Genomic DNA, 26,595 nt, shown 5'->3' with positions numbered 1-26,595 from the left:
ATTTTAAGTTCCAATTCATTTTGCCACCACTCTTGCTTATTAATTACAGCATTTTTGAGGAATCTCTAATTAGGGGTGCTTTTCAATTTTTATGTGGCTTACTCTGCAGAAAATGTTGAAGGAAATAGAAAATGCTGAGCAGTCCTCGGTCAGAATAAAGTTAAAAAACACATTGAAACACCAGGGAAGTTATTATTTTCTGTTGCTGGTGACAAATTGGTTGTTCCAATTTGAAGAGAGCCACTGGGCAAGTGAAATTGCAAGAAATTCTTGCATAAAGTTCTGCAACTTGGGGGTGTTCAAGCAGAGGGATTGATAAGGGATGCATTTAGATTTCCAGGAGGCCTTTGACAAGGTGCCTCACAGGAGGTTGCTAAATAAGATAGGAGCCCATGGTATTAGGGGCATGATGTGGTAAATGGATAGATAATTGGCTGACCGGCAGAAGGCAGAGAATGGACATAAAGATGTCTTTCTACTGATGGCAGCTGATGACTAGTGGAGTTCCACAGGCATCTGTTTTGGGACCACGTCTATTCATACCATACACAAACAATCTGGACGAAGATACCAAACGCATTGTTGCTAAGTTTGCATATAACACAATGGTGGAGAGACAGGTAGTGTTGAGGAAGTGGGGATGCTGCAAAAGGACTTGGAAAGGCTGGAAGAGTGGGCAAAGAAGTGACACCTAGAATACAATGTGGGAAAGTGTGAGGTTATACTATTGTATAAACTGGGAAAGGCTTTGGAAATCTGAAGCATAAAAGGACTTGGGAGTTCTAGTTCAGGAGTTTCTTAAGGCAAGTTCAGCTGGCTGTTAGGAAGGCAAGTGCAATGTTAGCATTTATTTCAAGAGGGCTGGAATACAAGAGCAGAAATATAAGCCTCTGTTCAGACTGCATTTGGAATATTGTGAGCAGTTTTGGGTTCCTTATTTAAGGAAGCATGTGCTTGTGTTGGAGAGGATCCAGAGGAGGTTTACAAGAATGATCCTGGGGATAAAGGGCTCATCATAAAAGGAGCAGTTGAGGACTCTGGGTCTGTACTCGATGGAGTTTAGAAGAATGAGGGGGGGATCTCGTTGAAACTTATAGACTATTGAGAGGCTTGGATGGAGGGAACATGGAGATGATGTTTTCACGAGTAGGCGACACTAGGACCCAAGGGCACAGCCTCAGAGTGAAGGGACAACCCTTTAGAACTGAGATGAAGAGGACTTTCTTCAGCCAGTGTGTGGTTAATCTGTGGAACTCATGACTGCAATGGGCTGTAGAGGCCAAGTAATTGAATGCATTTAAGACAGAGATATACAGGTTCTTGATTGGTAAAGGGATCAAGCATTATGGGGTCAAGGCAGGTGGATGGGATAGAGAAACATACCAGCCCAGATGGACTGGTAGAGCCGACTTGATGGACCAAATGGCCTAATTCCGTTCCTTTATCTTATGGTCTAATGGTATTCCCCAATGAGACTTAGGCACCTTTACTTAATCATGAAGCCCAATGTTGGCAAAAAGAACAAGGTAAGTTTATAAGAGCAAGTTAGATACTGTTTTTAGGACAAAAGAGATTAAAGGTATGGGGAGGAAGTAGCAAGAGGGTGCTAAGTTGGATGATCAGCTACAATCATATTGAATGGTGGAGTAGGCTCAACAAGCCAAAAAATCTTCTCCTGCTCCTATTTTCTATGTTTTTATAAACTCCAAGAGGATTTGAATATAATTAGGAACTGTCAAAACAAGCGGTGGATGAAAGTAATTTATACTTTCATGGGATGTTGGGGTTACCAGCAAGGCCATAATTTGTGACAAATCCTTAATTGATTTTAAACTGAATGGCTTGTTGGGCCATCTCAGAAGGTAGTTAGGAATTAACAATGGTACTGGGGAGCTGGAGTCATAGATAGTCCTGACCAGGTAAGGATGGCAGATTTCCTTCCCTAAAGGACAAATAAAGTTTAAAGCGACAACTAATAATAGTTTCATCATCACCATTGGTGAGAGCAACCTCACTATTCCAGATTAATTAGCTAATTGAATTTCAATCCCATTTTAGTGGTATTTGAATTAATGTCACCAGAGTGTTAGCTGGGATTTTTGTATGACTAGTGTCGAAAGGTATGGCGCTGGAAAAGCACAGCAGGTCAGGCAGCATCCAAGAGGCAGGAGAGTCAACGTTTCGGGCATAAGCCCTTCATCAGTAATTTGGGGTGGGGGAAGGGGGCTGCAAAATAAATAGAAGAGGGATGGAGGGAGGGTAGCTGGGAAAATGATAGATAGATGTAAGTTTGGGGGAGGTGATAATGATAGGGTGGAAGGAATAGCTGGGAAGGAAGATTGACAGTTCAAGAGGGTGGTGCCAAGTTGGAGGGTTGGATCTTGGATAAGGTGAAGGGAGGGGTGATTTAGAAACTGGTGAAGTTGATGTTGATGCTGTGTGTTTGGAGGATCCCAAGGCAGAAGATGAGGCATTCTTCCTCCAGTTGTTTGGTGGCTTGGATTTGGCAGTGGAGGCGGCCCGGGACTTACATGTCCTTGGCGGAGTGGGAGAGGGAGTTGAAGTGAATTGGACAGAGGGTGGTGGGATTGTTTGGTGCATGTGTCCCAGAGATGTTCCCTGAAATGTTCTGCAAGTGACATTACGACTATGTCAGCATCTCACTTTTAATGGAGAGAAATGCAGTATTTCAAATATAAATTGTAAGAAATTCAGTAGGGGATTATTTTCTTAAATTAGAAAAAAAGATAGGTGTGTGACGTGAAGGAGACCTGGATTTTCTGACTGACAATTGAAGTTAGTGAAACAATGGCTTATCATAGAATCATAGAATCCCTATAGTGTGGAAGCAGGTCATTCGGCCCATTGAGCCAACACTGAAGAACATGCCACCCAGACTCACCACCCTACCCTATCCTGTAACCCTGCATTTCCTATGGCTTATCCACCTAGCCTGCACATCCCTGAACACTATGGGCAATTTAGCATGGCCAATCCACCTAACCTACACACCTTTGGAATGTGGGAGGAAACCAGATCAATCGGAGGAAACCCACACAGACACGGGGAGATTGTATAAACTCGACCCAGACAGTTGCCTGATGGAAGAATATTCCATTCTTGCATCCACTGTTCCTTTATTTGACACTGACTGACCAGTCAGACCTGTTACCTTCGTGTGATAATCGCTCTTTTAGTCACTATGCCTTGTCTTATGGCTTCACTGATACTCCCCATTTTCTCTGACCTCTGTCCTTGTTTTTGTGCACTGTTCTTGCAGCTTAAAGTAAAATATGTTGAAACATTTTCCTGTAAGTGACAAATGCTGTCAATATGCATGTTGTTATGGTGCCTGAATCACATTACATGCTTTGAACATACTTCAAGGTCCTATTATAATAAAAGAAGCAATACATCATTCCTGGGGCATTTCAATGCTTTTTTTTTCCATTTGTAAACCCATTATAAGTCATTCACAAAGTAATCGTTACCTGTTCATGCCTATGATTTATGAGCCTTCCACACTTGCGAAGGACTAAGCTCTCATAATGCATTGCCACATGCATAATATCCAGTGTTTATCAAATAACAGATTGCACTTGCAGCAAGTAACAATTTTAAAATTGGCAATACCTTGTACAAGGCAGAAAGCTCATTAATAATATTTTTGTCCTTGTTGTGCAGTACAATCATTCCTGGGCAATTAATCATGTAGTTGATGTTTTGAATAAGCATAAATTATGTTGTTTGTATAAGAACCAATAGGTTATATAATTGAGTTGAAAAGCTTGTTAACACTATTGACAATGCTTAAGTAACAAGGAAAGGAAGAGGGTGGAATTTTGAGTAACATTATTTGAAAGAACGTCACAAACTAACTCAGAGATAATTTTCTTTGCTTCCCTCCTATTTGTGTGATACAGCAAGAGTTACAGCAGGTTACAGTTTCAAACATGGAGAGGTGATCTGTTGTAGGATGAATAGAAGTTATAGGCAGAGCCACACTGGTATAGATGGCAAAATCCACTCCTCTGTCAACATGGTATATGTTGTAGCTGTGTTCACCACAACCATTGGGGACACCTTTGGAGATTCATGACTCACAATCTTTCTCACTGGTATCAGTCTAGGTTACTGGTATCACGTGGTGAAGGACATTGAGCTTAATCTAGATTTATTATATTATTAACTGTTATTTATGATGCATCTGAAATACATCGCAGTCTTACAAGAGATTATCAGACTTGAATTAAGAGTAAGTACACATTACTATTTGCCATATTGGTCTTAGAACTTGTGACTGGTACTATTACACTGGGAACACATGTACACTAGTTTGTTCCACTCAGGAACAGTCCTTTATGTCCTGATGGATGGATTTTAATTTCTGGTGTCGGTTAACCCTTTTAGGTATCATCTGCCTGATATAACAATTGAGTCATAGGCAATGTTAATGACTGAGGCACATTCAAAACTTATGGTGCAATTAATACAGGAGATACACAGGAACCTTGATTATCCGAAGTTAAGATAATCCGAACAAGGTCGGAAGGTCCTGATGCTTATGTAAACTGTGTTATCCAACATTCGATTATCCGAACGTTCGATTATCTGAACAAAATACTCCCTGCTTGTGTCTTTTGGATAATCGAGACTCCTCTATAGTGGAGAATTGCTTGCTCAAAGGTTGCTTGCTGACAGAGGACAAATATCCATAGAATCCCTACAAGTGTGGAAGCAGGCTACTCATCCCATCGAGTTCACACCGATCATCCAAAGAGCATTCCATCCAGACATACCCCACCCCTGTAACCCTGCATTTCCTATGGCCATCCACTTAACCTGCATATCCTTGGGCATTAAGGGTAATTTAGGATGGCCAATCCACTTACCTTCACACCTTTGGACTGTGGGAGGAAACCCATGCAAAGACAGGGAGAATGTGCAAAGACAGTGAGTTGCCCGAGGGTGGAATTGAATGCAGGTCCCTGGACCTGTGAGGCAGCAGTGTTAACCATTGAGCCACTGTACTGCCCATATTGGGAGTCAATGTCCGGCCATTTCTTATCTGGTGTCCCTCCTGTGGTAACAAGTCCGAAGGAGATAACAGGACTATTACTGGACAAAATGTAAGGCTGAACCATGTAATGAGACATTAGAATAGCTAATCAAAAACTTAATCAAAGAGTTAGCTTTCAAGAAGTATCTTAAAGGAGAGAGAGAGAGAGAGAGAGAGAGTGAAGCAGAGTGATGTATGGAAGAAATGACGGAACTTTAGCCCCAGGCACATGAAGACTCAAATACCTGTGGTGCAGCACTCAGAATCAGGAATACAAGAGGAGCTAGCATTAGAGCAGCTCAGACATCTCAGATGGGCTTTTGACAAGAGGAGGCTGCAGAGACAGTGGGGGTGTGGGGGGGGGGGGGTGGGGAGGGGGGGAGGTGTGGGAATGTCAAAGCACAAAACTGTGGAAGGATTTGAAATCTGGGCTAAAATTTGAAGCTGGGTGCATTGTTAAACTTGCTGCCAATGCAGGTCAGAGGTAATGGGTGTTTCACAATAGGATAGCCTAAGTTTCCCTTCTGGGGCTGCTGTTTTTAGATTAGATTAGATTCCCTACTATGCAGAAACAGGCCCTTCGGCCCAACCAGTCCACACCGACCCGCCGAAGAGTAACCCACCCAGATCCATTTCCCTCTGACTGATGCCCCAGGGTAAAAGCTGATAAGTGCTTAATTCTTTGAGCCTCTCCTACACCTGGTACATTCCCTGCGGTAGCAATCTCTGATAGTTTACCTGGGAGGTAAGGCAGGTAAGGTAAAAGATGAATAATCTCTCAGTAAAAATAAGCAGACCTTTATCTAGAGAATCAAGAGCCAAGTTTTGTTTGAACTTCTTGAAAAATGTGTGGGAGGTGCTGGACATCTTAAAACACATAAATCATCATAGAATCCCTGCACTATAGAAACAGATCCTTCGGCCCAACAAGTCCACACCGACAAATAAAAGTGGATAAATCCCCAGGATCTGATCAGGTGTACTCTAGAACTCTGTCGGAAGCTAGAGAAGTGATTGCTGAGCCCTTTGCTAAGATATGTGTATGATCGATAGCCACAGGTGAGGTACTGGAAGACTGGAGGTTGACTAATATGGTACTACTATTTAAGAAAGGTGGTAAGGACAAACCAAGGAACAATACACTGATGATCCTGATATCATTGAGGGGCAAAGTGTTGGAGGGAATACTGAGGAACAGGATTTACATGTATTTGGAAAGGCAAAGACTGTTTAGGGATAGTCAGCATGGGATTGTGCATGGCAAATCATGTCTCATGAACATGATTGAGATTTTTGAAGAAGTAACCAAGAACGTTGAACGTGATTGATATGGACTTCAGTAAGGCGTTCGACAAGGTTCCTCATGGTAAACTGGTTAGCAAGGTTAGGTCTCATGGAATACAGGGAGCATGAGCCATTTGGATTCAGAACTGGCTCAAAGGTAGAAGGCAGAGGGTGGTGTGGTTGCATTTCAGTTTGGAGGCTTGGGACCAGTGGAGTGCTAGGTCCACTACGTTTTGTCATTTATATAAATGATGTGGATGTGAACATAGGTGGTATGGTTAGTAAGTTTGTAGATGATATCAAAATTGGTGGGAGACTGGACAGTAGAGTAGGTTACCTTAGAGTACAATGGGATCTTGATCAAATGGGCCAATAGGCTGAGGAGTGTCAGATGGAGCTTAGTTTAAATAAATGTGAGGTACTGCATTTTAGAAAGGCAAATCAGAGCAGGACTTATATAAGACTTAATGGTAAGATTCTGGAGGGTGTTGCTGAACAAAGAGACCTTGGAGTGTAAGTTCATAGTTCCTTGAAAGTAGAGTTGCAGGAAGACAGGATAGTGAAGAAGGCATTCGGTATGCTTGTCCTTCTTAATCAGTGCATTGAATATAGGTGTTAGAATGTCATGTTGGTTTGGCCACTTTTGGAATACTGTGTTCAGTTCTGGTCTTCCTGCTACAGAAAGAATGTCTGAAACTTGAAAGGGTTCAGAAAAGATTTACAAGGATATTACCTGGGATGGAGATATAGAGAGAGGCTAAGAGGCTGGAGCTATTTTCCCTGGAGCATTGAAGTTTCCAGAGGTTTATAAAATCATGAGGGACATGGGTAGGATGAATTGCCAAGGTCTTTTCCCCATGGTGGGGAGTCCAAATTTGTAGGGCATAGGCTTAAATTGAGAGGGAAAAGATTTAAAAGGAAGCAAAAGGGCAACTTTTCACATGGAGGGTGGTATGTGTATGGAATGAGCTGCCAGAGAAAATGGTGGAGGCTGGTACAATTACAACATTTAAAAGGCATCTGGATTTGTATATGAATAGGAAGAGTTTGAAGGGATATGGGCCAAATGCTGACAAATGGGACTAGATCAATTTAGGATATCTGGTCGGGATGGACGAGTTGGACTGAAGGGTCTGTTTTCATGCTGCAAATCTCTATGACTGCGATCTCTTTTGTTTTGGCAAGAGTAAATCAGTTGGAATGAAAGCAGAAAGATGTTGTTCTTTTTTCAATCTGGAACTATCATTGTTTAGTGTCATTGGAGTAAACAAATTGTAGTGGTCAATGTAAAAGATCTCCTGGCTCAACTCAGAGATGATCAAGGAGTTATCTCTTGTCTAACCAAGTTAGAAGGTGGGAACTGACCTTCTTACCTGAACTGGTGACTACAGATGCTGAATTTAAAAGGGAGGTAATACTACTAATTTAGTCGATAAATATTTCACTATGTATAATCTGATGTGAAATAAAAGCCAAGTTCCTCAGGTTAACAAGTAAAGATTTAAGTTTAATTTCAATTTTAAAGCACACTCCAAGAAGGCATTCAAATGATTAAAAAGGGTTTTAAAATGTATAAGCATATTCAACTACCAACTAATGTAAAAACCAATGTAAAACACAATTCCCCAAGCATGCAAGAAAGACAGTAAAACTCTGCAAGAGTATCACATCTTAAAACTTGGCCAAGTACTAACTTAATGAAGAATACACAGATTTTCCTGATGCTGATCTTCAATTTCCCACGCAAGCCACTGGTACTAGCGTTCCTCACTGAATCAGTTCTGGCTGATTGAATTCTCTTTTTCTGGAGACAGTGCGATTGACTCAATGTTCTTTGAGAATGCCCATTTGCACTGATGACATCTTCCAATACGTTCTCAACTCGCATCTCTTGATGAGGGTCATTCCAGAGAAAGGGAGAGAGGTCAAAGGCTGTGGTACGTTCTCTCGGAGAAATAATCCAAAATGCAGTAGCTTTGTTGCACCCACAAACTGGACTGGACATCTTCTCTCTAATGACTCAAAAATATTCTCTTCAAAAAATTCAAAACACAAACAAATGGCCTCTCTCCCCTCCCCCCACCCCACTCAGTGTGTCTGTCTTTCAAGTCTGGCAGTTAGACACACCACTGTTCTACCATTCTGACATTCCGATCACTTAATCTGAACAATCAACATCCTTTCTCCCTCAGCACTCTACACCTTACCACTCCACACCCCCATAACAATATCCCAAATGCTGCCCCCTCTACACTTCAGCTCAGCTCTGATGAAGAGTCACCCTAGACTCAAAATGTTAGTTCGCTCTCTCTCCATGGATGCTGTCTGACCCGTGGAGATCTCCAGCATTTGTTGTTTTCAATATAGATTCCAGCATCTACAGTAATTTGCTCCTGCATAAAGAATTTATCCAATGTAGCCTCAAAATATTCAGATTCTTTGCAGGCATCATGCTTGTGCAACTTGGATGTCATATTGCTCCATGAAAGATCAATGAGTGCTTTAGAAAAGGAATGATTCATTTAGTTTTATTACGCTCTGGGATATCATGGGGAGATAATATGGTGTTATATACAATATTGTGAAGTGGGGTAGAATAATTACAGATTGGGAGACAGGAAGTTAGAAGTTGGTGTTTGTAAAATTGTAAAATTGTGAAATGGGGAAGCATTGTGCGAATCCTTCAAAAGATAATGTTTTTTCTACGCTTAGAGATTTCAAATGGATGTTTGTGAGTAGCATCTTGAAAGTTTGCAAGGACACAGAGAGCCTGAACTGAAACATTTGTATCAAAAGGCTGTACAGTTAGCAGGCCAAGCAGCAATTTTTAGCAAGACAACAGGATTTTGAATTTAGCCAATCAATTTGAAACAGGTACTTAGATGCCAAAGGCCTATTAAATGAAAATCTGGTGGTTTTGACAACATAAGACCAATCCTACAACATAAGAAATATTGATATGTCATCACGGGTAAAAAGAAAAGGGGCAGTAGGACAAAGACCCCAGAACTAACTGCCATCTGCCGGAGCTAATGGCCCTTAGCTCTCAAGAGAGAATTACTATCTCTCACAGTCACATCTATGTTTTAGAGAAAGCATCTAAATAACATCGGTACCTTGGGCAGCATGGTGGCTCAGTAGTTTGCAATGCTGTCTTGCAGGTCCAGGGACCCGGGTTTGAATCCAACCTCGGGTAACTGTCTGCATAGAGTTTGCACATTCTCCCTGTGTCTGCGTGGGTTTCCTCCGGGTGCTCTGGTTTCCTCCCACAATCCAAAGATGTGCAAGTCAGGTGAAATGGCCATGCTAAATTGCCCGTAGTGATTGGTGCATTAGTAGTGGAATGGACCGAAGGGCCTGTTTCCACACTGTAGGGGATCTAATCTAATCAATGATGGATAAGGCATTCCTGAGTAAAGAAACAATGGCAAAGGCATCCCTGAGAGCAGAAATGACAGAGAAGGTACAGAACATTCCGGAAGACATGTAACCTGGCTGTTTTTTCATGAGACTAAATTCTATTCTTTTTTTAATGAGTGGGACAAGTATTTATTGGAACAGCATACCATTAGAATCTTGCATTATTCAGGAATAGTTAGTAGTTATAAGGGTTTTATTCAGTTTGTTAATAGTTTAGGTAGTTTATTCACATTTAGAGTTAGATAAATAAATTGTTACTTGTTAATTTTAAAGTGAGTGTCAGAGGGATTTATTTTTGTTAACCACTAGAAGCTTCTGAAAGGCAGGTTATACCACTTTTCACACTCATTTTACAGATTATAGGGAGAGATGCTCCTTTTTGGGGGTTTTTGTTGTTATTTCATGGAAGGGGGTCAACCTCTGCTTTATAACAAAAGTAAGATCTTTTAATCTTCAAGTGAATTTTATAATGGAGCAAAATGTTCCCTAATATGGTATGGTGAGTGTGATACAATTTTCAACTTCAGTCATGGCAGTAACTGAGGAACTAGGCTGTCTGCCAGAAAAAGCACTGGGGTCACACAAGAAATGTAATTTTCAGTGAACTGGTCTGTTGACATTTTGTACATAATGCTGACACCCTCTAGTCTTCATCTATTTTGTTCATTGTCATTGAATGTAAGTGAGTTAATTCTTCCATGATATGAGGCCCCAACACCATTGAATGTGATTCAAATATCTCCGGTTCTGCTTCATGCCACCAGCACCATTGAGAGGGATTTGTGAATTGCTTTTGCTAGAGCTGCCAGGGATTCAGATTCCAACAGGTCTTGCTCTGTGCTGTAATCATGCTCCGATTTCATAATGTGGAACAAGGTAAGTTTTTCTGTCAACTTTGAAAATCTATGTAGTCTGTACAGTTTTAGTTTGGTTAATTACAAATCATTTTTCTGCAGCTGCATTCCTCATGACAAGCTGAGTTGACTTAAACGTAAAGGCAGTGAGCCTTTCATATTTTATTTATAATTGAAACTAGGTACCTCACCAAAAAATATTAAGGAGCTGCACTATGACAATGTTATGTATTTACAAAGTTGAAATATGACAACAACAGAGTTGAAACAGTTCATAAAATACAGACCAAACCTATCCAATTGCTGTCAAAAGAGTGCATGTTTCTATATTCAGATGTGTGCTTTAGTGCATAAATGTATCATAGGTTTTATTATTGCTGATTTTGTGACAGATGAAAAAGAAACATCTTCAACTTAGCAATTACACACTTCCTCACACACTGTTATCATTCAATCATAACATTCTACTGTTTTACATATAAAATGTTAATAATTTATAATGATTGTTACATTTCGTGTATTACAGCTGTGATGTCATGCCAATCTAACAACCTTCTTGTTTGAGGTTATTACGCAGCTCTTGAAATAATTACACTCAGTGACTATTTTCATTTGTCTCGAGTGCCTTTTAAGAGTCTCAAATACAACTTAATAGAACTATTTTATTTTTAGAAAACATTAATATGTTTCAAATCAATCACATTTGGGATATTATCTTTATTAGGAAAATTAAGAGGGATCTTATTTAGGTTTTTAACTCTCATGTTATGATCGTGTACCAACACAATTATGGAAACAGTTGTCAAATAAATGAATGAATATCAATATCAATTTGATTAAGGAAGGAATGAAACCTTCAATTCTGCTATTTTTTTTTCACCCTTCATTCTCTGGAAGAGATTGATTGCGTTGATAGCCTCAAGACATTGTGAATTTAAAATGTGTAAACATTAGATAGAAAAGTCTGAAACTAACTCCTGGAAAACTATACAATCCAACCACCATAGACCACACTTCCCCCTTCACCGAAGTATCCCTTTGACCAGCACCCCCCCTGTCCCTTGATTCCCAAATTCCCACATTGGCCTGAACTGAGCAGATGTCAATACAAAACCACCCTTCATGCTCATCTCCTGATTCTCCAACTCTTCCCCTGGCCTGAACTGAGTAGAACCCACGACCTGACTAACCTTGACCCTCCAAAGGCATCCCCACCCCATGAATAGACTCAATCTGACCAGACCCCCAACCTGAGTACCCCTCCGGATTTGACCATTTATCTCAATCCTCTGATACCTTGCTCCACTATCCAGCTTCCACCCTGCCATTCCACACGGCTGCCTCCTGGTGTGTTATTGCCTTCAGAGTGACTCCCTGTAAGAGCTCAACACTGAAATGAGCTAAGTAAATGGACAAAATCAGATGAGCACAGGCTTCAACTTTTGTGGCACAGGCTGTATCTGAAGATTACTGTGCACTGTTTATGTTAGTTTAGCTATAAATCAACCCACCAGAGATCTTCAAGTAAACATAATCCATGTTACTTATTTGCATTACATATCAACAGCACAAGAAAGTTATTACCCGATCTGCCACGCCACCAACCTGCCCATGTCCTACACCACCTGACTCCCACCCCACCAGCAGGTTCACAGATCATCAGAATATTTGGGTCCTATTTTTCCTGTGTTCTTGCTTTGTCCCACCTTAGATTTATTGACTTTTCTTCCAATGTGTTTTGTGGCATTACCTTGTTACTGGATAATAAATTGCTCTTCTTGGTAGTCTGGAGCGATAAATTGATATGGGTTACCTAATTTGTATCTCACTGAAGCAGTGACTGGTGTGAATCTCAAGGTAAATAGATGCAACACAATGGTGTATGTAGAAATTCGAACACAGTCCCCCAGCTAAGAAGCAACGATTCAGCGTTTCCAACACCATTAAAGCTCAGACTACAGCTCCAGTGTGGAGAGGGAGATGGTGGAGAGCACTTTGTACAGCTTCTTCAGTCATAGTTAATGTCAGCTTTAAACATTAGATAGTGGTCATTTTATGGTTGGAATTGACCAGCTTGTTTCTGTCAGCTCCCAGGTCAGCAGTACAGGTCAGACTTACAGCCTCCTCCCTCTGAAATCCACACCTGCCAAGAGTCGGAGATAACGCCAAGCTGTATGGAATAAGTCCTAGTGTTGCAGCTTGTATTAAGGTCCTAGCAGGATGGGAGGTCTACTCCAAATAGAATTTGAGAATCCCTACAGTGTGGAATCAAGCCATTCAGCTCATCAAGTCTACACTGACCTTTCGAAGGGCATCCCACTCAGACCCACCCCATCTCTATAACCCTGCATTTCCCATGGCTAACCCACCTAGCCTGCACCTCTGGACACGATGGGCAATTCAGCATGGCCAATCCACCTAACCTGCACATTTTTGGACTATGGGAGGAAATCAGAGCATCCAAAGGAAACCCACGCACACACAGGGAGAATGTACAAACACCACATAGACAGTTGTTCAAGGCTGGAATCAAAATCAGTTCCCTGGCACTGTGAGGCAGCAGAGCTAACCACTGAGCCACTGTATGCCCTACTTGCATAAGTCATGAGCAACCAACTTCTTCTCAGGTTGACTGACTTGACCCTTGAATTTCAACATGTGCAGCCATGTTGTGGAAATTTCAAGAATGTCTAACACTCTGTGATTCAAGTTCATGTCTTTTTAATTGTTTATGGGTCTCAAAGTCATTGGCAAAAATATCATTTATTGCTCATCTGTCATAATGTAAGTCTCTGAAACATTGCAGTCCAAGTAATTGTGAATGCAACAACACTTCTATTAGGGAAGGACATTCAGTGACAGTGAAGGAATGATGTTGCTTCTCCACTTCCACATGGTCTGTGGAGAGAAGAGCAAATTGCAGGTGATTGTGGTGTCCTTGTTCTTGCAGAGGTTGCAGATTTTGAAGATACTCTCAAAGGAGACTCATCAAGGTGTTACATTACGTGCCTGTATAGAACACACTGGTGGTACTGTGTACCAGTGGTGGGTGAAATGAATGTTTAGAGTATTGGAAAGAATGTATTTAAAGGGGGTTGATTTGTGTTGGGTGGTGTTGAGCATCTGGAGAGTTGATGCAGCTGCACTGATCCAACTGAGTGGAGAGTATTTCATTGCACTCTTGATTTGCGTGTTGAAGATCATGGATAGAATTTGGAGATTCTCACCTGAGAGAGACTCTATGACTCTATAATTCCCAACCTTACAAAATCACAACATTGAGGCCATGTGACCCATTGTGCCTGTATCAACTCCCAAAACAGCTATCCAGCTAACCCCACTCTTCAACCCTATCTCTGTAGCCCTCTAACTTCATCACTTTCAAATATATATCCAGCCTGCTTTTGAAACCTCCTCTGAATCTGCCTCTATGACTCTCCCAGGTGGTGCATTACAAATCCTAACAACTCTCTGAGTAAAGAAATCTCTTCTCATCTCAATCCCAACTCTCTTCCTGACAATCCTGAAGCTGTGAGCCCTCGTTACCAACAAGTGGAAATAGAATATTCTATTTTTAACCCTATCAAAATTCTTTGTAATTTTGAGCACCTCAATATGGCCACTTTTTATTCTTATCTACTCCAAGGAAAAGCTCAGTCTCTCTAATCTCTCATTCCTGGCATCATTCTGATAAATCTCCTTTGAACTCTCTCCAGGGCTTTAATATCCTACCTTAAACAAAGTGCCCAGAACTGAACCCAGCACTTCAAATATGGTCTGAGCAGTGATTTGTAGAGGTGTAGCATCACTTCCTTGCTTTTATACTCTATGCCTCTATTTATAAGACCAAAAGTGCTATAAGCCTTCCTCACAATTGTTTCAACTTGCCTGGCAACCTTCAGAGAATCATGCCCATGAACCCTGAGGCCCCTCTGCTCCTGTACTAAATGTTGTGCCACTGAGCCCATATTCTCCTTCCACCAAAATGCAATATCTCACATTTCTCTGCAGTGAAATTCATCTGTCTGGTGCCTTGGCTAACCTGTCAATGTCCCTCTCAGCATCATCCTCACAATTCCTATTCTCCCTAGCTTGGTATCATCTGCAAATTTAGAGGTTTTGCTCACAACACCTACATGCAAGTCATTGAAATGAATCTGTAAAGCAAGGATCCCAACACTAATTCCGAGGACACTACTTTCAACCTGTCTCCAATCCGAGAAATGCCCATCTATACCTACCCTGTTTCCTGTCTTTTAGCTGACTCTTAATCCATGCTGCCAAGAATCCATCAATCCCAATTTCTAATTTGTTAACCAACCTGCCATGTGACACCATGTCAAATGCTTTCTGAAATTAAAAAATATACAACAACCACAGCACTACCCCCAATCACTGCCTGTGTCACCTCGTCAGAGCTCAAACTTATTTTCCCTAAGTGTATTATACAGTATTATGGTTTCTGCCATTGATGTAAAGCTGACAGGTCTGCAGTTTCCTGGGTTATCCTTTGTCCCTTTCTTAAACAATAGCATCACATTTGCAATCCTCTCGGCCCCTAGGACTCATCCTGCGCTCAGAGCAGTCTGGAAAATTTCTTTAACAGCTCCGCAATTTTCTCCCTTATCTCTCTCAGCAGGACGCACTCTGTCCAGGCCTGGTGATTTCTCTACCTAGAGTGCTGCCAGCCTTTTTTACCACCTCTTCTTTATTTCTCACTATATTGTTCAGTTGCTGAATACATGTTTTCAATTAGGCCATTGTCACTAGTTTCTAATTTGGTAAAGACGAGAGCAATGTATTAATTTAGTACCTCTACAAAAATCTTTGCTTCAGTGACAGCTTACTCTGCTTGTTCCTGATAGGCCCCATTCTACTCTTCTCTAATCTTTTACTAGTTACATGTTTGAAGAACATTTTATTGTTTGTTTTAGCTCAGCCTGCCAACCTCTCTCTATGCTTCCTTTTTCCAGCCTTAGCCTCTCCCCTGCATTTGAGATACTCTTCCTGATTATTATTATTATTAGAGCTGAAAATGTGTTGCTGGAAAAGCGCAGCAGGTCAGGCAGCATCCAAGGAGCAGGAGAATTGACATTTCGGGCATGAGCCCTTCTTCAGGCTCATGCCTGAAACGTCGATTCTCCTGTTCCTTGGATGCTGCCTGACCTGCTGCGCTTTTCCAGCAACACATTTTCAGCTCTGATCTCCAGCATCTGCAGTCCTCACTTTCTCGTATTCTTATTATTATTCTTGTTTGAATCATAATTCCTCCTTTCACTTCCTTATATTCTCATCAATATCCATAGTCATCCGGAGTAATTTGGCTTTGAATAATCTGTAGTTATTTCTCATGGGTATGTCCCTAGTTTGTACCCCATTCATCTCTTGAAATTCTTCCAGTTTTCCTCCACTGTTTTATCTATCAAAATAGTTTCCCATCAACCTGATCCAGTTCAACTTTTAGACCCCTAAACTCAACCCTTTTCCCATCTGAAATATTAATCATTGATTGATTTTTATCCTTTCCAACTTCATATTGAACCTTATTGTATTATGATCACTATTTCCAAAATGCTCCCCCACTCTGATGTTCTCCAATTGGCCTGTCATATTTCCTAGGAGCAGATCCAACTCACCCCCCCTTCCTGGAAATGTACTATTCCAGAAAGTTTTCCTACACACATTACAGGAATTTCTCCACTTCTGGACCCTACACTTAACTTTTTACCTAATTTACTCTGGGTTCTTGAAATCACCAATTATTACAAATGTACTTATTCTGCAGATTTCCATAATCTGCCTACAAATGCATACTTCTATTTCTTCCCCACTATTTAAAGGTCTATGATAAATACCCAACAAGGTTATTACTCCTTCCTATTTCTCACCTCTAACCATATTTGGACGTGGACATAGGAGATATGATTAGAGTAGATTAGATTACATACAGTGTGGAAACAGGCCCTTTGGCCCAACAAGTCCACACCGACCCTCCGAAGAGCAACCCACCCAGACCCATTCCCCTACGCTTAACACTACGGGCTATTTAGCATGACTAATTTCACCTAACCTGCACATCTTTGGACTGTGGGAGGAAACCAGAGCACTCGGGGAGACACGGGGAGAAAGTGCAAACTCCACACAGACAGTTGCCCGAGGAAGAATTGAACCCGGGTCTCTGGCGCTGTGAGGCAGCAGTGCTAACCACTGCGCCATAGTTAGTAAGCTTGCAGATGATACCAAAATTGGAGGTGTAGTGCACAGCGAAGAAGGTTACCTTAGAGTACAGAGGGATCTTGATCATATAGTCCAGTGGGCCGAGGAGTGGCAGATGGAGTTTAATTTAGATAAATGAGAGGTGCTGCATTTTGGAAAGGAAAATCAGGGCAGGATATACACTTGAATGGTAAGGTCCTAGGGAGTTGTTGCTGAACAAAGAGATCTTGGAGCGCAGGTTCATAGTTTTAGTGGAGTCACAGGCAGATAGGATAGTGAAAAAGGTGTTTGGTATGCTTTCATTTATTGGTTAGAGCATTGAATATAAGAGCTGGGAAGTTATATTACAGGTGTACAGGACATTGGTTAGGCCACTTTTGGAATATTGCTTTCCATTGTGGTCTCCCTCCTATCAGAAGCATGTTGTGAAACTTGAAAAGATTCAGAAAAGATTTACAAGGGTGTTGCCAGGGTTGGTGGGTTTGAGCTATATAGAGAGGCTGAATAAGTTGGGGCAGTTTTCCCTGGAGCGTCGGAGGCTGAGGGGTGAACTTGTAGAGGTTTATAAAATCATGAGGGGCATGTATAGGGTAAATAGACAATATCTTTTCCCTGAGGTAAAAACAATGACTGCAGATGCTGGAAAGCAAATACTGGATTAGTGGTGCTGGAAGGACACAGCAGTTCAGGCAGCATCCAACAAGCAGCGAAATCGACGTTTCGGGCAAAAGCCCTTTATCAGGAATAAAGGCAGTGAGCCTGAAGCTTGGAGAGATAAGCTAGAGGAGGGTGGGGGTGGGGAGAGAGTAGCATAGAGTACATTGGGTGAGTGGGGGAGGGGATGAAGGTGATAGGTCAAGGATGAGAGGGTGGAGTGGATAGGTGGAAAAGGAGATAGGCAGGTCGGACCAGTCCGGACAAGTCAAGGAGACAGTGCTGAGCTGGAAGTTTGAAACTAGGATGAGGTGGGGGAAGGGGAAATGAGGAAGCTGTTGAAGTCCACATTGATGCCCTGGGGTTGAAGTGTTCCAAGGCGGAAGATGAGGCGTTCTTCCTCCAGGCGTCTGGTGGTGAGGGAGCGGCGGTGAAGGAGGCCCAGGACCTCCATGTCCTCGGCAGAGTGGGAGGGGGAGTTGAAATGTTGGGCCACGGGGCGGTGTGGTTGATTGGTGTGGGTGTCTCGGAGATGTTCCCTAAAGTGCTCTGCTAGGAGGCGCCCAGTCTCCCCAATGTAGAGGAGACCACATCGGGAGCAACAGATACAATAAATGATATTAGTGGATGTGCAGGTAAAACTTTGATGGATGTGGAAGGCTCCTTTAGGGCCTTGGATAGAGGTTAGGGAGGAGGTGTGGGCACAGGTTTTACAGTTCCTGCAGTGGCAGGGGAAAGTGCCAGAATGGGAGGGTGGGTCGTAGGGGGGTGTGGACCTGACCAGGTAGTCGCGGAGGGAACGGTCTTTGCGGAAGGCGGAAAGGGGTGGGGAGGGAAATATATCCCTGGTGGTGGGGTCTTTTTGGAGGTGGCGGAAATGTCGGCGGATGATTTGGTTTATGCGAAGGTTTGTAGGGTGGAAGGTGAGCACCAGGGGCGTTCTGTCCTTGTTACGGTTGGAGGGGTGGGGTTTGAGGGCAGAGGGTGCGGGATGTGGACAAGATGAGTTGGAGGGCATCTTTAACCACGTGGGAAGGGAAATTGCGGTCTCTAAAGAAGGAGGCCATCTGGTGTGTTCTATGGTGGAACTGGTCCTCCTGGGAGCAGATACGGCGGAAGCGGAGAAATTGGGAATACGGGATGGCATTTTTGCAAGAGATAGGGTGGGAAGAGGTGTAATCCAGGTAGCTGTGGGAGTCGGTGGGTTTGTAAAAAATGTCAGTGTCAAGTCGGTCGTCACTAATGGAGATGGAGAGGTCCAGGAAGGGGAGCGAGGTGTCAGAGATAGTCCAGGTAAATTTAAGGTCAGGGTGGAATGTGTTGGTGAAGTTGATGAATTGCTCAACTTCCTCACGGGAGCACGAGGTGGCGCCAATGCAGTCATCAATGTAGCGGAGGAAGAGGTGGGAAGTGGTGCCGGTGTAATTACGGAAGATCAACTGTTCTACATAGCCAACAAAGAGACAGGCATAGCTGGGGCCCATACGTGTGCCCATGGCTACGCCTTTGGTCTGGAGGAAGTGGGAGGATTCTAAGGTGAAATTGTTAAGGGTGAGGACCAGTTCAGCCAAACGAATGAGAGTGTCAGTGGAAGGGTACTGTTGGGGACATCTGGAGAGGAAAAAACGGAGGGCTTGGAGGCCCTGGTCATGGCGGATGGAGATGTAGAGGGATTGGATATCCATGGTGAAGATGAGGCGTTGGGGGCCGGGGAAACGGAAGTCTTGGAGGAGGTAGAGGGCGTGGGTGGTGTCTCGAACGTATGTGGGGAGTTTCTGGACTAGGGGGGATAGGACAGTGTCGAGGTAGGTAGAGATGAGTTCAGTGGGGCAGGAGCATGCTGAGACAATGGGTCGGCCAGGGTGGTCAGGCTTGTGGATCTTGGGAAGGAGGTAGAACCGGGCAGTGCGGGGTTCCCGGACTATGAGGTTGGAAGCTGTGGGTGGGAGATCTCCTGAGGTGATGAGGTTCTGTATGGTCTGGGAGATGATGGTTTGGTGATGGGGGGGTGGGGTCATGGTCGAGCGGGCAGTAGGAAGAGGTGTCCTCGAGTTGGCGTTTGGCTTTAGCGGTGTAGAGGTCAGTGCGCCAGACTACCACTGCGCCCCCTTTATCCGCTGGCTTAATGGTGAGGTTGGGATTACAGCAGAGGGATTGGAGGGCTGCGCGTTGTGAGGGTGAGAGGTTGGAGTGGGGAAGGGGGGTCGACAGGTTGAGGCGGTTAATGTCCCGGCGGCAGTTGGAAATGAAGAGGTCGAGGGCAGGTAATTGGCCAGCGCAGGGTGTCCAGGTGGATGCAGTGTGTTGGAGGTGGGCGAAGGGGTCCTTGGAAGGTGGGCGGGAATCCTGATTGTGAAAGTAAGCTCGGAGGCAGAGGCGACGGAAGAATTGTTCGATTTCACGGTGTGTATTAAATTCATTGATGCGAGGACGGAGGGGGATGAAGGTGAGTCCTTTGCTGAGGACTGTTCGTTCGTCCTCAGTGAGTGGGAGGTCTGGGGGGATGGTGAAAACTCAGCATGGCTGGGAGCTGGGATCTGGTGTGGGTGTGGAGCTGGGAGTGGGGTCGGAGCCAGTACCTGGAGTGGGTGTGATGGTGGGGGGAATGGGGGTGGAGGCATGAGCACGGGTAATGTTCCCCTCGGGGTTCTGGGGGGTGGGGATAGTGACAGTGGGGTCTGTGGGGGGCATGTCAGCAGAATGCAGGCGAGTGGCACTGGTGGGGGCGGAAGTGGTTGTGATCATGGCAGTAAGGATGGCGGAAGTCACTGAGCGTGTGGCATCAGCGATGATGTGAGGGCCGGAAGTGGCTGTGGGAGTGGCCATGATGGGGACGGAAGTGACATCATCACTCAGTGTGGGGGTGGTCGCTGCATCCGCCGCATGGCTAATGGCGTTTCCGAGGCCAGGGGAATCTTCTGGAATGTTTGAGGAGCGCTGGTTATGGAGGTGGGTGGATAAAAGTTTGTCGTACTTACAGTTTTTGATGTTTGAGATGGAGTTGAAATACTGTTTGTTGAAAGTATGAATTCTCCTGAGGATGTAGTACAGAGTGGGTCCTTTGCAATTCTGAGAGAGTGTGGCCCTCAGCTGAGGCAGGGCTGACTGTAGAGAGGTTAGGTGCTGGCGCATTGCTGCAAGCGTGGAGCGGAGGATCCTGAAGGAGAACTGTTGCTGATGTTTTTGAATCTGTAGTCTGTACTGTTTGTCCTGTTCGGGTCCGAACTCTGCTGGTTTAAAGGTGGTCCGGAGTCCGTGTGGGATGAGTTGGTTACGGAGGCAGGCACTGAGGAAGCAAGTAGAACAGTTGATCTTCCGTAATTACACCGGCACCACTCCCCACTTCTTCCTCCGCTACATTGATGACTGCATTGGCGCCACCCCGTGCTCCCGCGAGGAGGTTGAGCAATTCATCAACTTCACCAACACATTTCACCCTGACCTTTGGGTTCCTGGGTTCTGGAAAATGGGACTAGATCTGTTTAGGATATCTGGTTGGCATGGACGAGTTGGACCAAAGGGTCTGTTAATGTGCTGTGCACGTCGATGACTCCATGACTCTATGATTCTATATAGATTCTAATTCAACTGCATCTCACTCAAGGGCTATGATGCTGTCTTTGACCAAGACTGCTATCCCTCTTCCTCTTTACCTGCCCTATTTCTAGTAACCCAGGATGTTAAGTATCCAGTCATATTCTGGAGTGAACAACATTTCTGTAAATGCTACTATGTCATAACCCCTCAGAGCAATTTCTGCCTCCAGTTCCCCAATTTTGTTCATGGTACTTCATCACGTACTGACACATGTACAATTTATCCCTGTCCTTATCTCTTCCTTGTGCATCAGAAGTTGACCATTTCTTTGTTCGTTGTCAACACACAAGTCCTCCCTCATTACTTTTTCCCTGTTCCCCATCTTGTCTCTTTTGCCCTCTCCAAAACTAAGCCAATATGTTTATATGGCCAATTCACTTCAGTTTCTGGTGTAAATGTCCAGGATATTAAATGAATGAGTGAATGAATGAATGACTTATTGCCACAAAATACCTGAAGATACAGTGAAAAATGTTTTGTCACCACAATTTGGCACCATTTTGAGTTACAATAAAGATAAAAAGAAATTACTTAATTAAGCATTCATCCTCTGTTTAAATTGGGGTCTCAAGCATGGAAGTGATGGGGGAATTCAGTAATTGTAACTTAAAAAAAACTTGCTGGGATGTGGGTGTTGCTGGCTAGGCAGGTGCTGGTGAGTGTTCTTGAATTGCTATAGTTCATGGGCATAGGGACATCCACACTATTGCTAGGGAGGGAATTGCAGGATTTTGACCCTGCAACACTGAAGGAATGGCAATACATTTCCAAGTCAGGATGGGGATTGGCTTAGATAAACAGGCGATGGTGTTCCTATATATCTACTGCCTTGTCCTTCTAGGTTGTTGAGATTGTGGGTTTGGAATGGCCTCTCAATGGAGCCATTATGAGCCACTATAATGAGTATTGTAGATGCTGCACACTGCTGTTACTGAGAGTGAAAACTGGTGGTAGTGGCTGGGCTGCTGATGAAGTGGCCATTCTGTCACAGAGAGCTTTGTTAGTGCTGTTGTTTAAAAGTAGCCTGTCAGGGCAATGGGAAGCTGGGAGGGGCAGTAGTATGTGTGGTTGTTGGGGGGTGGGGAATTTGTTTGGGGGGGTGATGGGGGTTGATAGGGATGTTTTCACCTTTTAAAAAGCCTTCATGACATATTATTCAGGTAAGAATACAGTCTCATGTCCTTGCCGACATTCATCCTTCAAACATAACCAAGAATTAATAAAAAAAAGTTTTATTTTCACTGTATTCAGCAAGTTTGCTATATTTGCTTATATACGTATGGCAGCTCCTCGATTATATTCTGTTGGCTTGGAAACGCTCTGAGTATCCTGAGGATAATTTTGACAATTGGCAGTTCACCAACACCTTCTCAAGGGAAATGAGGTATGGACAATTAGGAATGGACAATATGATGTCCACGTCACATGAATGAACAAATAATGGAAAAACAATTTTGAGTGTTTTTTTTTAACTAGGCTTATTGAAGTCAATCAGGCAGTGCATTTTGCAATCTTGCTATCCTAATGCAGAGCACTTTGGGAGCACAACTGAAGAACTGCAGCATGAAGGTCAGTGAACCTCAGAAGATTATTTGCTCATTAATCTTAATGGAGGGAATATCCTGAAGGTCTGACTGATGGGTGCAACTCCATTTATACATGAACACCACTTTGCACCAAGACTGCAAGTTTGTAAAACCTACCTTCCTGAATGCTTACAATTTTAAAATGATTTGATAAAGCTGCCCTGTGACATGTTTTTACATTAAGTGCTGCGTTTTCAGAAAGTACGCATGTCAGGCAATTTTACCTGAAGTTTAACATAGAACAGTACAGCCCAGTAGAGGACCTTTGATCCTCGATGTTGTGCTAGCCTTTTATCCTACTCTAAGATCAGACTAACCAACATACTCTTCATTGTACTATCTTCCATGTGCTTATCCAAGAGGCACTTAATTGTCCCTCATGTATCTGACTCTATTACCACTGCTGGCAGTGCATTTCATGACTCTCTGAGTAGAGAACCTCTCTGATATCTCCCTTAAACCTTCCTCCAATTACCTTAAAATTATGTCCCCTCATGACAGACATTTGCACCCTGGGAAAATCATCTTGCACACCTCTATCAAGTCACCTTACATCTTTCTTCATGCCAATGAGAAAAGCCCTAGCTCCCTCAACCTTTCTTCATATGACATGCCCTCCAGTCCAGGCAGCATCCTGGTAAATCTCCTCTGCACCCTTTCTAAAGCTTCCACATCTTTCCACATTAAAATTGTAATGAGGCAGCCAGAACTGAACACAATATTCCAAATGTGGTCTAACCAGGACTCTATAGAGCTGCAGCATAATCTCGTGGCTCTTAAACTCAATCCCCCTGCTAATGAAAGCTAACACACCATATGCCTTCTTAAAAATCCCGTCAATCTGGCTGGCAACTTTGAGGATCTATGGATGTTGACCCCAAGATCCCTCTGTTCTTCCACACTACCAAGAATCTTACCTTTAACCCTGCATTCAAATTTGACCTTCCAAAGTGATTGACTTCACACTTTTCCAGGTTGAATTCTGTCTGCCACTTATCAGTCCAGTTTTGGACCCTATCAATGTCTCGCTGGGACACGACAACAGCCCTCCACACTATCCACAACTCCACCAACCTTTGTGTCATCAACAAACTTACTAAGCTATCCTTCCACTTCCTCATCCAAGTCATTTATAAAAATTAGAAAGGACAAAGGTCCCTGAATCGATCCCTGCGGAATGCCACTGGTCACTGAGCTCCAGGCTGAATGCTTTCCATCTACCACCACCCTCTGTCTTCTATGGATCAGCTAATTCTGTATCCAGACAGCCAGGATTTCCTGTATCCCATGCTTCCTTACTTTCTGAATGAGCCGACCAATGGGAACCTTATCAAATGCCTTGCTAAAATTCATGTACACCACATCCACTGCTCTACCTTCATCAAGGTGTTTTGTCACATCCATAAAGAATTTAATAAGGTTTGTGAGGCATGACCTGCCCCTTACAACGCCGTGCCAACTATCTCTAATCAAACAATGGTTTTCCAAGTAATTGTAAATCTTGCCTCTTAGAACTCTCTCCAATACTTTGCACACCACTGGCATAAGACTGACTAGTCTGTAATTCTGAGGATTATCCCCATTCCCTTTCTTGAACAAGGGAATAACGTTTGCCATCCTCCAATCATCTGGCACTACTCCAGTGGATAGTGAGGATGCAAAGATCATCTCCAAAGGCGCAGCAAATTTCTTTCCTTGCTTCCCGTAGTAATCTTGGGTATATCCATCTGGCCCAGGGGATTTATCTATTCTTATGATTTTCAAAATTTTCAGCACATCCTCCTTCTTAACATCAACCAGTTCGAGCATATCAGTCTGTTTCACGCTATCCTCAGAAATATCAAGGTCACTCTCAGTAGTGAATATTGAAGCAAAGTATTCATTAAGGACCTCCTCTTCTTCCTTCAACTCCAGGTGCAAGTTCCCTCCACTATCCCTGATCAGCCCTACCCTCACTCTGGCCATCCACTTGTTCCTCACATCAGTATAGAATGTCTTAGGCATTTCCTTAATCCTATCCATTAAAGCTTTTTCATGTCCCCTTCCAACTTTCCTATCCATTCTTCAGTTCCTTCCTGGCTACCTTGTTAACTGTCTAAAGCCCTGTCTGATCCTTGTCTTCTCAACCTTAAGTAAGCTTCCTTCTTCCTCTTGACTAGCTGTTCCACATCCCTTGTCACCCAAGGTTCTTTTAACCTACCATCCCTTCCTTGCCTCAGTGGGACAAACCTGTCCAGCACTATCAGCAAGAGCTTCCTAAACAACCTCCACATTGCTGTTGAGTATTTCCCTGAGAACATTGTTCCCAATCTAGGTGCACCAGTTCCTGCATGATAGCATTATAATTCCCCCTCCCTCAGCTAAATACTTTCCCATACTGTCTGCTTCTATCCCACTCCACGAGTATGGTAAAGGTCATGGAGTTGTGATCACTATCACCAAAATGCTCTCCCATCGAGAGATCTGACACCTGACATGGTTCATTGCCAAGCACCAAATCCAAAATGGCCTCCTATCTAGTCGGCCTATCTATATATTGCATCAAAAACTTTTCCTGGACATGCCTGACAAAAACTACTCCATCCAAACTATTTGAACTAAGTAGGTTTCAATCAATATTAGGGAAGTTAGAGTCACCCATAGCAACAACCCTGTTACATTTACACATTTCCAAAATCTGTCTCCCAGTCTACTCCTCCATGTCTCTGTTGCTATTGGGGGCCTGTAGAAAACTCCCAATAAAGTGACTGTTCCTTTCCTGTTACTGACTCTGTAGACAAACCTTTCTCGACAATCTCCCTTTCTGCAGCTGAGATACTATCCTTGATTATCAATGCTACTCCCCCACCTTATAAACATATAAACCCTAGAACATCCAACAACCATTCCTGCCTCTGTGAAATCTAAGTCTCCCTCATGGCCACAACATCATAGTTCCAAATACTGATTCATGCTATGAGTTCATCACTCTTATTCCTGATACTTCCTGCATTAGAATAGACACACTTCAACCTATTACACTGACTACACCTTTTCCCTATCAAATGCCTATCCCTCCACACAGAGTCTCTGCACGCTGCATCTAGCTACTCCATCACCCGATCCGTAGCTCAGGTTCCCCGCCTCCCAGCCAATTTAGTTTAAACCCTCCCAAAGAGCTCTAGCAAACCTCCCGCCCAGAATGTTGGTGCCGCTCCTTCTTATACAATTCCCACCTTCCCCAGAAGGTATCCCAATGATCCACATATCTGAAGCCCTCCTACACCAGCCGTACAGCCACGTGTTCATCTGCACTTGCTCTGTATTCCTAGCCTGACAAACACGTGTCACCAGTAGCAATTGTGAAATTACTACTCTGCTCATCTTGCCTTTTAGCTTTCAACCTAACTCCCTATATTCTTTTTTCAGGTCCTCATCCCTTTCCCTGGCTATGTCATTATGTACCACAACTTCTGGCTGCTCACCCTCCCTCTTAAGAATCCTGTAGATGCGAGCAGAGACATCCTTGACCCTGGCACCCTGGAGGCAAAACACCATCCCGGAGTCTCACTCATGACCACAGAATCTGCTGTCTGTTCCTCTCATGATTGAATCTCCTATCACTATCACTCGCCTATTCTCCCCCCTTTTCTCCCGAGCCACAGACTCCGGTTCAGTGCCAGAAACTTCCGTTTGAGCAGTCAGTCTATAGAAGCAGCCACACTGAGCAGAACTCTGCAACTTAGCAACTTTGGTGTCAATGGAAAGTTGTGAATAAAATTAAGAATGTAGCATAAGATTGGAAAAGAATAATCAGGTCAGCTGTCTAATCACATTGTACATTATTCACAGAATCAGGAAGGAGAAATGTCTTTCTCTGTTTGCTTTGTGTGTTCCTGGTAAGGTCAAGAGTTAGTTATACACCTTCTAGGCAAAAGTGAGGACT

General features: G+C 43.4%; 1 long non-coding RNA gene across 2 annotated transcripts in view; it reads right to left on the bottom strand.

The window, feature by feature from the left end:
- Positions 1-7,972: 7,972 nt before the first annotated feature.
- The window catches only part of LOC140493788 (uncharacterized), a 57,547-nt gene continuing 38,924 nt past the window's right edge, over positions 7,973-26,595 (bottom strand). Inside the window, exons 2-3 of one of the 2 annotated variants that reach the window (XR_011963767.1) lie at positions 20,466-20,773; positions 7,973-8,355 (exon numbers count right to left, since the gene is read on the bottom strand). This is a non-coding gene — a long non-coding RNA (uncharacterized lncRNA). The remainder of the gene's footprint in view (positions 8,356-20,465; positions 20,774-26,595) is intronic. The other variant, XR_011963768.1, reaches the window with a different exon arrangement.

Source organism: Chiloscyllium punctatum, chromosome 22 (assembly GCF_047496795.1).
Source record: "Chiloscyllium punctatum isolate Juve2018m chromosome 22, sChiPun1.3, whole genome shotgun sequence".
Lineage (NCBI taxonomy): Eukaryota > Metazoa > Chordata > Chondrichthyes > Orectolobiformes > Hemiscylliidae > Chiloscyllium > Chiloscyllium punctatum.
The sequence above is the reverse complement of the archived record's forward strand: the minus strand, read 5'-3'. Positions and strand labels throughout refer to the sequence as shown.